The sequence below is a fragment of the Budorcas taxicolor genome, chromosome 4, assembly GCF_023091745.1.
Source record: "Budorcas taxicolor isolate Tak-1 chromosome 4, Takin1.1, whole genome shotgun sequence".
Classification (NCBI taxonomy): domain Eukaryota; kingdom Metazoa; phylum Chordata; class Mammalia; order Artiodactyla; family Bovidae; genus Budorcas; species Budorcas taxicolor.
Window position 1 is genome coordinate 2,100,912 of NC_068913.1, and position 13,466 is coordinate 2,114,377.

The following is a 13,466-nucleotide window of genomic DNA, read 5'->3' on the forward strand; positions in this document are numbered from 1 at the left end:
TAAATATTTAATTTTATATTTTACCTCATTTTAAAATTATTTTGAGGGGCAGGATATTTTCTACTAGCGAATATTTTTAGGTTTTATACTTTCTTCTATATCATTAAAGGTAATCTTTGTAATACTTATGCTTAATTGTGTCTTTAACAAATTTGAGTTTGTAGACATACAGAGCAATGATTCTTTTCAAGAACTTGTATATTTTTTTAGAAGTGGGAAATATTCACAACTATTATTTTTAAATAATTTGACTGATTAATCAAATGTATTTATATTTATTAACATTTATTTTGAACCTGATGTTCTTAAAGATGGACTTGTGAAAATCATGAAACTAATCAGAAACAAAAAATGCTATCAAATTTTCATTTTGTGAGGCTGGAATTATGTTCATTAAATATAGTTTCATGATATTAGTGTGCTTTGATTAATTTTTATTGGACTAGGGTTGATTTACAATGCTGTGTTTACTTTCTGCTGTACAGCAAAGTTAATCAGTTATACACGTAGATACAGCCATTCTTTTAGATTCTTTTCCCAATGGGTCATTATAGATTACTGAGCAAAGTTTCCTGTGTTATAGAGCAGGTCCTTATTAGTATCCATTTTTTTTATAGTAGGTTGTTTATGTCAATTTTAGTCTCCCAGTTTATGTCTCCCTCCTTTCCCCTTGGTAACCGTAAGTTCTTTTAATCTACATCTAAAACTCTATTTTCATTTTTGCAAATAACAGAAATAACAGACATTAGTGTTATAGGTTTTCTCCATGAATATTTCTGATATCAACTTATGCATTATGTCCTTTCAGGGGACTGTTAAGCCTTTTTACTGCACTGGGCCATGGAAAATAGAAATAATGTCACTCTGTTTATTCCCTTGGGACTAACTCAAAATAAGAACATTGAAATCTTCTGCTTTGTCTTGTTTTTATTTTGCTACATTGCTATTTGGATGGGAAATTTGTTCATAATGATTTCTATCATATGCAGTCCTCTCATTAACCAACCTATGTATTTCTTCCTTAATTACCTCTCACTCTCTGACCTTTGCTACACATCGACAGTGACACCCAAACTAATGACTGATTTACTGGCAGAAAGAAAGACCAATTCCTATAGTACCTGCATGACACAGATTTTTATCCTTCACTTCCTTGGAGCCATCGAGATTTTTATCCTCACAGGGATGGCCTATGACCACTATGTGGCCATTTGCAAGCGCCTGCACTACACCATCGTCATGAGCAGACCAAAGTGCAACACAATCATCATAGCTTGTTGTACTAGGGGGACTTATACACTCTGCCAGTCAATTTCTTCTTACCATCTTTTTACCATTCTGTGGCCCCAATAAGATTGATCACTACCTCTGTGATGTATACCCTTTGCTGAAATGGGCTTTCATGGATACATACAGGATTGGTCTCCTGGTAGTTGTTAATTCAGGTCTGATTGTTTTGGTGACTTGTGATTTTGATGGCTTCTTATTATCTGATATTACACACAATCAAGGATTACCCTGCAGAGAGCCGCACCAAAGCTCTTTCCACTTGCAGTTCTCACATCACCCTTGTTGTTCTATTTATGCCTGTCCTCTTCATCCACATTAGATCAGCTGAAACTTTTCCAGAAGACAAAGTGTTCACTCTTTTCTACACCATCATTTCTCCCATGTTCAACCCTCCGATCTGTACATTGAGAAACTTGGAGATGAAGAATGCTGTGAAGAAAGGGTGGTATCATCCATTTCTTAAGAAAGGGCAGTAACCTGCATGAAAAAAAAAAATTCAGATAGTCACTTTAGGGCTAGAAATGTCATGAGCCCTGGATAATATGGGATGATATACAAGGAGTTTACAGTGATTGCAAAAGTTGGGTATAGAATCTTCAGCATTTTCTCAGGTCTCTCCTGGTTGGGAAATTTAATTTTTTTCATGTTTATTTTCCCTCTTTTCTCTTCTCATACCTGTCTCAAGAATTCCTTAATTTGACATTGTATTTTGACTGCACAATAAAATATTTTATTTCTTCCTATATATATATGAAAGTTTTCTTTTTTTCTTTTGAAATGCTTAATTTTCTAGGAAATCGTAGGTGGAGAATAGTGGGAAGTGGATGTATTGATAAGTTGTATTCAAATTTATTAGATTTGAGTAAAATAATTATATTGGTTTTTAAAGTGAAAGTGACAGTTAGTTATGTCCAACTCTTTGCAACATCATAGTCTGTAACCTGCCATGAAATTCTCTGTCCATGAAATTCTCCAGGCCAGAATACTGGAGTGGACAACTATTCCCTTCTCCAGGGGATACTCTTCACCCAGAGATCTAACATGGGTCTCCCGTTTTGCATGCAGATTCTTTACCATCTGAGCTAACAGGCAAGCCCTCCTAAAATATCAGACCAATATTAAATAAGCATCCTTAATTACTGAAACATGAATTCTCTAGTAGCATATAGCCAATTCTCTAATTCTCTCCTTTGGACTGCCAATCTTATTCTAGGGCGCTCTTAATGACATAAACTAATACGAAGTCATCTAATAGAGGACAAATATTGTGAGATTTTACTTCCAGCTTCTCAGAGGAGAGCATTTAAAGGCGGATTTTTGAGCTGGGTTCCCTTACCCTACTGCTCTCCACTTGGGTGCCCTTTCCCAATAAAATCTCTTGTTTGTCAGCACATATGTCTCCTTGGACAATTCATTTCCAAGTGTTAGACAAGAGCCCAGTTTCGGGCCCTGGAAGGGGTCCCCCATACTGCAACAAATGGCGACTCTGGCAGGACTCTTCTTCGCTGAGACTGATATCCTGACCACTTGGGGTACTCAGGGGCCAGCTTGCCTGTCAATGGACCAGACCCAGTGGCCGCAACTGGGACCCTTTTTTTCCTGGTCTCCTCCTGACCCGGACAACTGGCCAGAGTGCCCCGACCGGTAAGGAACAAGATACTTTATTGACCTCACTCACCTTCCCTCTCTCTTTCCTCTCCTTAACCCTTCCTATCCTTCCCTGTCTTTCTAGTCCCCCAGTCCTGGATTCAGGAATCTGATCGAAGGGCCCTCAGCCTGAGCTGAGGATTGGAGACTGGTCACCTTCTCTCGGCAGAGAACTCGAATTCTGGTTCTGGTCTGGTCTGATTTCTGGTAGGGCCAAGTTCCAGTCCTCCCTTCTCTGGAGGCCCAGGGAAATGTCCCATATCGCCTAGGTGTCTGTAGGTGACAGGGGATGTCTGTAAGGCCACCCCTTTCACCTCCCCGCCCCCCGCCTCCTCCCCCTTCTTCTTTCAACCTGGCTTCCTTTCCTCCCTTGAAATCTTTGATGTTAGTACTTGGATCTGAAGTTTTGTGTCTCTACAGGAGGTTTTCTGAAAGACTGTATTCTTATATTTAAGGACTTCCCTGGTGGTGCAGAGGTTAAAGTGTCTGCCTGCAATGTGGGAAACCTGGGTTGGATCCCTGGGTCGGTAAGATGCCCTGGAGAATGAAATGGCAACCCATTCCAGTATTCTTGCCTGGAGAATCCCATGGACAGAGGAGCTTGGTGGGCTACAGTCCACGGGTCACAAAGAGTCGGACACGACTGAGCGACTTCACTTTCATTTTTCACTTGAGTTGAGACTAATAGGTAAATGAGTGTAACATTGAACTCCTTTGGCTACTTAGAGTTTATTACCACTCTTCTACATTAAATTTGAATCTCCTTATAAAAAACAATAACATCTCTATGTTTTTACTATGTTTTTGCCCAACAAAATGCTTCTATAAAGATAGTCTCCCTCTCTCTTTCCCAAAAAGGAAATGCAAATCCTAAACCTTCTGGAAAATGTTAGTTTCTCTTCTAGTTCAGGTTGCAATCTTTCTTGAATAATCTGTCACAATAAGAAGAGATTGTAAAATTAATATGCAAAACTTAAAAAAGAAAAAAAATAGTATGTAATTAAATGTATGAAACATATACAATGCTATATTAGTCTTTGTTTCTGTGATTGGGATCTGGAATTTAGATATACTAAAGATGGCTTATTTAACTTCCATGATGTCTGAGGTTGCAGCTTAGATAATTCAAAAGTTGGGAAGGAGCTAGAAGAGGGGATATATGTATACCTATCCCTGATTCACGTTGAGGTTTGACAGAAAACAGCAAAATTCTGCCAAGTAATTATCCTTCAATAAAAAATAAATTAATTAAAAAAAATTCACTAACTGGAAGCTGAAATCTTTTAACACCTTGAATTGCATTCCTGGAAGTTGATGTTGGCTGTGAGCTGGGACCTCAGCTGAGCTGCTGGCCATAAAACTCTGCATCTGTCCTGTATGTGTCGGTTTTCAATGGACTAGTTTGGGCTTCTGTATAGTACAGAAGCTGTGGAAAAATATGTCTTATTTTCACACCTTCTATGCTATGCTTTCTAAATAGTTATTTTCCCAGTGAAACCATTAACAAATGCCATGTTTAGGAACAGTCCTACACATCTAGATATCTTGTTGTCTCTACAAACTAGACAATCAAGTGCATTGGCTGAGTTTTCAACTACTGAGAAGAATTTCTTCAATGTTATCTTTTTGGGAATATTCATGTTTGAGGCTGTAATGCTATAACATTCCATGTTGAGTCAGTGCCAGATTTTCTCGTAGAACGAAATGCAAACAGATGCAAATGTGTGTTTCCTCCTTGGCCAACTCACCATAAGATCACAGTTGTTGACTGAGGGAAAAGAGACAATTTGACAAGGGTTTCATGAACATTTCTTAAGTGTATGAGACATGTTCAAACCTAACCTCTTAGAGATCATTCTCACTTGATGATGTGTTGCTGGCAATCACTGAGCTTCTTCATGATGGAAAATTTACTACTCTGTTTTTCAGTTCAGTTCAGTTCAGTTGCACAGTTGTGTCTGACTCTGCGACCCCATGGACTGCAGCACGCCAGGCTTCCCTGTCCATCCAACTCCCAGAGATTGCTCAAAATCATGCTCATCAAGTCAGTGATGCCATTCAACCATCTCATCCTCTGTTGTTGCCTTTCCTGCTGCCTTCAATCTTTCCCAGCATAAGGGTCTTTTCCAATGAGTCAGATCTTCATATCAGGTAGCCAAAGTATTGGAGTTTCAGCTTCAATATCTGTCCTTCCAAAGAATATTCAGGAATGATTTCCTTAAGGATTGACTGATTTGATCTCCTTGCCATCCAAGGAACTCTCAAGAGTCTTCTCCAACACCACAGTTCAAAAATATCAATTCTTCGGCACATAGCTTTCTTTATGGTTCAACTCTCACATCCATACATGACTACTGGAAAAACCGTAGCTTTGACTAGATGGACTTTTGTTGACAACATAATGTCTCTGCTTTTTAATATGCTCTCTAGGTTGGTCATAGCTTTTCTTACAATTTCATGGCTGCAGTCATCATCTGCAGTGATTTTGGAGCTCAAAAAAAATAAAGCCTCTCACTGTTTCTATTGTTTTCCCGTCTATTTGGCATGAAGTGGTGGGACCGGATGCCATGATCATAGTTTTTTGAATGTTGAGTTTTAAGCCAACTTTTTCACTTTCCTCTTTCACTTTCATCGAGAGGCTTCTTAGTTATTCTTTACTTTCTGTCATAAGAGTGGTGTCATATGCCTATTTGAGAACACATTTCTCAGGAGGCAGTTCAGGTGGTCTGGTATTCCCATCTCTTTCAGAATTTTCCAGAGTTTGTTTTGACCCAGACAGTCAAAGGCTTTGGTGTAATCAATAAAGCAAAAGTAGATGTTTTTCCAGTTTTTTTTTTTTTCCTGCTTTTTCAATGATCCAGTGGATGTTGGCAATTTGATCTCTGGCTCCTCTGCCTTGTCTAAATCCAGCTTGAACATCTGGAAGCTCATGGTTCATGTACTGTTAAAACCTGACTTGGAGAATTTTGAGCATTATTTTGCTAGTGTAAGAGATGAGTGCAATTGTGCTGTAGTTTAAACATTCTTTGGCATTGCCTTTCTTTGGGATTGGAATGAAAACTGACATTTTCCAGTACTGTGGCCACTGTTGAGTTTTCCAAATTTGCTGACATATTAGTTTTTCAGGTGGGAGGGTCTATACTCTTTTGCCTCAGAGACCCTAATCCTTAGACATTAACATGAGTTTTTGTTTGATTACTGAATCTGAAGCAGGAGGTACAGTTGAAGTCATCATCTAAAGTAATTTATGAACATCCATTGTCAGTGTTCAAGGCATATCTATCCACAAGCTAAACAAGTAATTTGAGAAGTACTTGTAATAATAATTAGTGCCCCCTATTGTTTATGTTTTGTTTTTGTTGTTGCTATTATGGTGACCTTAATATATGCATGTCCATCAGAGATACGGTGTTATTTTGGCTACATAACAATGATAGAGAAATTATGTTCCATGGGCTTACGTTTGGGCATAATAAGAATGAAAAACCCAATGAAAAGATTCTGTCATCAAGAATGTCTATTTTAGCTTTGCATTTAGGAACTGTGGAAACAAACATAGTGTGAAACTTTGTTCCCATGGAGACCAGTATAAGATGGCCTGGGACCACCTTATCTCTAGCAGTGAAGTGCTTTCACTTGAGGTCTACCACTTCAGAATCCTATGATTCTTATTGAAAAAAAGAAGTATATTTCATCTGATCTATCATAAATTGCTATTCACAGTAATTGGAACCCTTCTTTATTTTATAAAATTTTTGTTACACTATCTGGTACCAACACTAAGACCTAAACCACTGACAGTATCAGTGAAGTTTATGTCCCTTAAACTGTATGGACTGCCACAGAAACTGAGAAAAAAAAATCTTCTTTTAAATAATAAATAAGATTCACATGTGACAAATTTCTATAGCAATGACAGAAATGAAAATTTCCAAAATTTCAGAAGGGGAAAACAAACAAATTTCTTCTTAAAAGACAAGAAAAGAGGACAGATTAAAAATAAAAATATATTAAAAATATAAAACAGATATAGAACTATAGAAATTAATCCATGAAAATACGTCAGACTGCTTGATTTAAATTATTCAGCTAAAAGATAATAATTATCAGACTAGATTTTAAAATATAGTCATATATTTTAAAGGGGCTTCCTGCTTAGCTCAGTCCATAAAGAATCTACCAGCAATGCAGGAGACCCAGGTTCAATTCCTGGGTCAGCACGATCCCCTGGAGAAGGAAATGGCAACCCATTCTAGTACTCTTGTTTGGAAAATCCCATGGATAGAGGAGACTGGCAGGTAACAGTCCATGGAGTCACAAGAGTTGGACACAACTTAGCAACTAAACCACAACCACCATACATTTTAAAGAGATTAACCTAAACAATAAAGATGCCAAGTGGTTAAAAAGAAAGGAAGAAGATCGATTGGGTAAGTACTAATGAAAAGAAAAGTAGTATTCATATTAGTGTCAGAGCAAAATTAACAGAAATAGTTAGTTGATAGTGTTAATAGTGTCGATAGTGTTAATGACATTTCACAACATTAAGAAACTACAAAAATTATATGGAAATAGAAGTTTGCATATTCTATGGAAATAGAGGTTAATAAACCTGATGAGATCTCATGGACAGCTACAGTTCACTTGAACCAGAGACTCTGGAATGTGTATTCCATTTAAGCACACAGAGATTACTTTTAAAAATATTATATATTGTGCTATAAATTAATTTTCTTCAAATACACATTACTTTGACCACCTCACCCGATGGCAATGCAGTTAAGTTTCTACTGCAATAAGCACATATTTTAAACAAGTTGAAAATTAAAACTATATAATAAAGCATCTAGTGAGGTTGAGAGGGTGCTTTAAATTTGAAGCAACACAGAGAATGTTTTTCATTCTCTTTCCAAACAGTTTATTCCATAGCAAACTAAACTTCCAAACTTGGTCTGGAGTTTCCCTGACAGTTCAGTAGACTTTGCCTTCCAGTGCAGGAAGTGTGAGTTTGATCCCTGGATTGGGGAGTTAAGATCTCACATGCCTCATGACTAAAAACCCAAAGCATAAAACAAGCACAGAAGCAACACTGTAACAAATTCAATAAAGACTTTAAAAATGATCTACATCAAAAAATAAAGTAAAAATCCTATTTCTAATTTTCTTGGCCTTTGGCTTCTTCAGTATTTTCTAATATTTCCTCTGTTCAGACATTATCTCTTAGTTTTTCCTCAAATTTTGTTTCAACGTAAAGGACATGATTATAGTCTCAGTATAGAACAAAACTGGGCTTTCAGTTTGTACTCATATTCCTCAGAATATAAGGAATTAATAGCTGTGACATAGATATGTTTGAAGGACTTGACCAGCTTTTCTTTGGGGAACTGTCTCATCCTTACAAAAAGTGAGAAGGAGGTTGGTGGTTATAATCTCCAAGGTCATCTATTTAAATACCTCTTAGAAATCGAACAGAAGGCTTATGCATACATTTCCATTCCCAGAACCACAGAGGAGATATAACTTTTGGTAGAAAACAAAAGCACTATTCAACATAAATGCCAGTGATGATTCAGTTTTAAAAATCTAAATGATTTTTAGATCATCTAAAAATTTAGATGCTTTTAGTTTCAAAAATCAGGAGAGCAATTACTATTTCTGTAAGGACAGCAGAAAAGTCCCAGAACCAAGATTCATGTGATTTTAAGATAAAATTCATTCACTTAAGCAGTGTGGTTAAGATTCTGACTGCATTAAAAACATTGCTAACATTTACTCAGAGATAAAGGATTTTATCTAATGAGATAATCACCTGGTAAGTAAAATTTCAATCAACCTATAGTAAATAATAATTACTTTCAATACAAAAGATAAAATTTGCATATACAATTTAAATTAAATTTTATCTATAAACATGCTGATTACATACGTTTATTCCCCTTGTCATATGCCTCAACAGATGTCAAAATTAAGCAGATTTTTGGTATGATTTTGAGAAATTCATGGAGAAATAATAGCATTTGTGTCACATAGGGGTTATATTAAAGAAAAGAAAAAACTTATACTTAAGACAGAAGAGAAAAAAAATTAAAGAGAAAAAATATTAAAGAAAAAAAGGGTACAGATAAAATAAGGGAATGTACTGATACAGAGATTCATCACTCTTCTGCCTCCTTTGTTACTCTGCATAATATGTATTTAGTGAGTGATTAAAAAAGCAAAATGTTACAATACAGAAAACCTTAGTATCAGAGGATCCTGAATGTCAAGGTAGAGCAAACTCATTCAGGAAGATTGAGAACAGGATGAACAGTTACACAGAGAGCAAATACAATTAGTTTAGCCAACAATTGGTGCAGGTGTTAAGAGAAAACTTTGAAGCTGTTGGGAAACATTCAGCTTATTCGTAACTTTTTCTGTGAGACAATTTGGTTATGAAAGGAATAACAAAAATAAACAAACAAAAATAACATGTCCCTAGAATCATAAGACTAATTTGTACCTGATAACTAAATTAGCAATATCTGGATAGTGAAAGAAAATTAAAATAAACCTAAAAACAGTCTTTAGTATTTATCAGTATTTACCCAAATTGTTAAGTATTTGGCTTCCTTTTTTACAAAAAATGATATAACAAAATGATCATGGACAATTACTTGGATTAATGGTTCAATTCATATGAAATGTATAAAACTTCTTCCAGGAAATATCAGGTATTATTATCATTACTTATCTTTTATGTCTGTGAAAGATCTGTAATAAAAATCAATTTGATACGAATTGCAATGGCTTCATTTTTAGCTATTAATATTTCAGCACATTTTTGTTTATTTTTTATTATGCTATATGAGATACTCAATTTATACACAATGATATGAAGAAAAACAAACTGAAAGAGAAAATAATTGGTGTCCATTGCACAGTATGTACCTGCTAATTCTACCTGGACTACCATGAAATATTTATATTTATACTAGAAATGCTCATATTAAAAAAGAGAAACTTGTTGTCATAAATAATGAATTTATCTTAGCAGCAATTCTAGTCCTTGTAGTATGAAATGTTCTCTTTAAATCAAATAAATATGAAATGAGGATATTGTGTATATAAAATCAGTAACTCTAATATTAACAAAGGAAACTGGAAATAATGAAAAGGTATTAGAAATGTAAGTTATAATTTAAATAGCATTATTATGAAGCTTTTGATATTAATTTGGAGGCTATCAAAGAGAGACTTTTAAGGGGGAAAAAAAAGGAAACTAATTAAGTGTTCTAATTATTTTCCCATTTTGTTAAGATACCATCTAGTTAACACGAGAGAGACAGATTTTCAAACTATCCTGACTATGAATTAATGGAATGTTTCTACTCTTTTTTTTTTTTTCCAGTTAGAATATGCTTTTCTCCAGGATCATATGAGCAAATTATCAAAATGATCTTAAATTCTTGGATTAAAAATATGCTTATAAACTATAGAAGTATATTGGAAAATTAACTGGAAATGAAAGTATCTACCTCCTAAACTAAAAGAATTTAAGAAAGTAACTTTTACTTATTTTTCTGATTATAGAAATGCTATGTATGATATTCTAAAAAATATTTCCTTAGGATATTTATTTATGAAATTGTCACTATTTCTTAAAGAAATCATTGTAACCTAAAAGATAACAAAGCAGGGACATTATGATTAATCAAGTTATAAAATATTCTATTATAAAAATCATTGAAGCCTGATCCCTATAAAGCAAGTGCCATTCACTTCTATATTATTGTTATTAGTCATTTTGGCAGCATTTGCTTCTCAATTTTATGTACAATTACTGTTATTTTTCCTAATTTAAATTAAAAAAAAATGCCACAGCTACTTTTGCTTCACCTGATACAGCATTTTCTTTACTATTCTCCACAATGCTTGTAAATCTATCAGACTTTTTTCCAGAATCAAGGTTTCTTCTTGTCCAGTCGCTAAGCATGTCTGAATCTTTGTGACCTCATGGACTGTAGCATGTCAGGCTTCTCTGTCCTTCGTTGTCTCTTGGAGTTTGCTCAAATACATGTTCATTGAGTCAATGATGCCATCCAACAATACCATTCTCTGTTACCATGAATCTTTCCCAGCATCAGGATCTTTTCCAGTGAGTCATCTCGTCACATCAGGTGAACAAAATTTTGGAACTTCAGCTTCAGCATCAGTCCTTCCAATGAATATTCAGAGCTGATTTCCTTTAGGATTGACTTGTTTGTTCTCCTTGCTGTCAAGACTTTCAAGAGTCTTCTGCAACATCATAGTTTGAAAGTCTTCATTCTTTGGTGCTCAGCCTTCTCTGTGGTCCAACTCTCACATCTGTACATGACTATTGGAAAAACCATAGCTTCGACTATATGGACCTATACTGATAAAGTGAAATGTTTTATGCTGTCTAGGTTTGTCATCCTTTTCTTCAGTGATGCAAATGAGTCACTTGTCTTGTGTGCAAGCAACTCAAAGATAATAATGATTTAGTGCAATATTTCTATTTATTTTTTATTTTACTTTAATTTACTTTACAATACTGTATTGGTTTTGTCATACATTAGCATGAATCTGCCATGGGTGTACACGTGTTCCCAATTCTAAACCCCCTTCCCACATCCCTCCCCATAATATCCCTCTGGGTCATCCCAGTGCAGCAGCCCCAAGCATCCTGTATTCTGCATCGAACCTAGACTGGCGATTCGTTTCTTATATGATATTATACATGATTCAATGTCATTCCCCCAAATCATCCCACCCTCTCCCTCTCCCACAGACTCCAAAATACTGTTCTCTACATCTGTGTCTCTTTTGCTGTCTCGCATGCAGGGTTATCTTTACCATCTTTCTAAATTCCATATATATGTGTTAGTATACTGTATTGGTGTTTTTCTTTCTGGCGTACTTCACTCTGTATAGTTGGCTCCAGTTTCATCCACCTCATTAGAATAGATTCAAAGGTATTCTTTTTAATGGCTGAGTAATACTCCATTGTGTATATGTACCACAGCTTTATTATCCATTCATCTGCTGATGGACACCTAGGTTGCTTCCAGGTCCTGGCTATAAAGAGTGCTGCAATGAACATTGGGGTACACGTGTCTCTTTCAATTCTGGTTTCCTTGGTGTGTATGCCCAGCAGTGGGATTGCTGGGTCATAAGGCAGTTCTATTTGCAATTTTTTAAGGAATCTGCACACTGTTCTCCATAGTGGCTCTATTAGTTTGCGTTCCTACCAACAGTGTAAGAGGGTTCCGTTTTCTCCACACCCTCTCCAGCATTTAGTGCTTGTAGACTTTTGGGTCGCAGCCATTCTGACTGGTGTGAAATGGTACCTCATTGTGGTTTTGATTTGCATTTCTCTGATAATGAGTGATGTTGAGCATCTTTTCAGGTGTTTGTTAGCCATTTGTATGTCTTCTTTGGAGAAATGTCTATTTAGTTCTTTGTCCCATTTTTTGATTGGGTGGTTTAATTTTCTGGAATTGAGCGGCAGGAGTTGATTGTATATTTTTGAGATTAATTGTTTGTCAGTTGCTTCACTTGTTATGCTTTTCTCCCATTCCAAAGGCTATCTTTTCACCTTGCTTATACTTTCCTTTGTTGTGCAGAAGCTTTTAAGTTTAATTAGATCCCATTTGTTTATTTTTGCTTTTATTTCCAGTATTCTGGGAGGTGGGTCATAGAGGATCCTGCTGATTTATGTCAGAGAGTGTTTTGCCTATGTTCTCCTCTAAGAGTTTTATAGTTTCTGGTCTTACGTTTAGATCTTTAATCCGTTTGAGTTTATTTTTGTGTATGATGTTAGAAAGTGATCTAGTTTCATTCTTTTACAAGTGGTTGACCAGTTTTCCCAGCACCACTTTTTAAAGAGATTGTCTTTAATCCATTGTATATTCTTGCCTCCTTTGTTGAAGATAAGGTGTCCATAGGTGTGTGAATTTATCTCTGGGCTTTCTATTTTGTTCCACTGATCTGTCTTTGTGCCAGTACCATACTGTCTTGATGACTGTGACTTTGTAGTAGAGCCTGAAGTCAGGCAAGTTGATTCCTCCAGTCCATTCTTCTTTCTCAAGATTGCTTTGGCTATTCGAGGTTTTTTTGTATTTCCATACAAATAGTGAAATTATTTGTTCTAGCTCTGTGAAAAATACCGCTGGTAGCTTGATAGGGATTGCATTGAATCTGTATATTGCTTTGTATACTCGTTTTCACTATATAGATTCTTCCAATCCATGAACATGGTATGTTTCTCCATCTATTAGTGTCCTCTTTGATTTCTTTCACCTGTGTTTTATAGTTTTCTATATATAGATCTTCAGTTTCTTTAGGTAGATATATTTCTAAGTATTTTATTCTTTTCATTGCAATGGTGAGTGGAATTGTTTCCTTAATTTCTTTTTCTACTTTCTCATTTTTAGTGTATAGGAAAGCAAGGGATTTCTGTGTGTTGATTTTATATCCTGCAACTTTACTATATTCATTGATTAGCTCTACTAATTTTCTGGTGGAGTCTT

General features: G+C 35.6%; 1 pseudogene; it reads left to right on the forward strand.

Annotated features, from left to right (window-relative positions):
* The first annotated feature begins 840 nt into the window (after positions 1 to 840).
* Positions 841 to 1,766, forward strand: LOC128046840 (olfactory receptor 4P4-like; annotated as a pseudogene).
* The last annotated feature ends 11,700 nt before the right edge of the window (positions 1,767 to 13,466 follow it).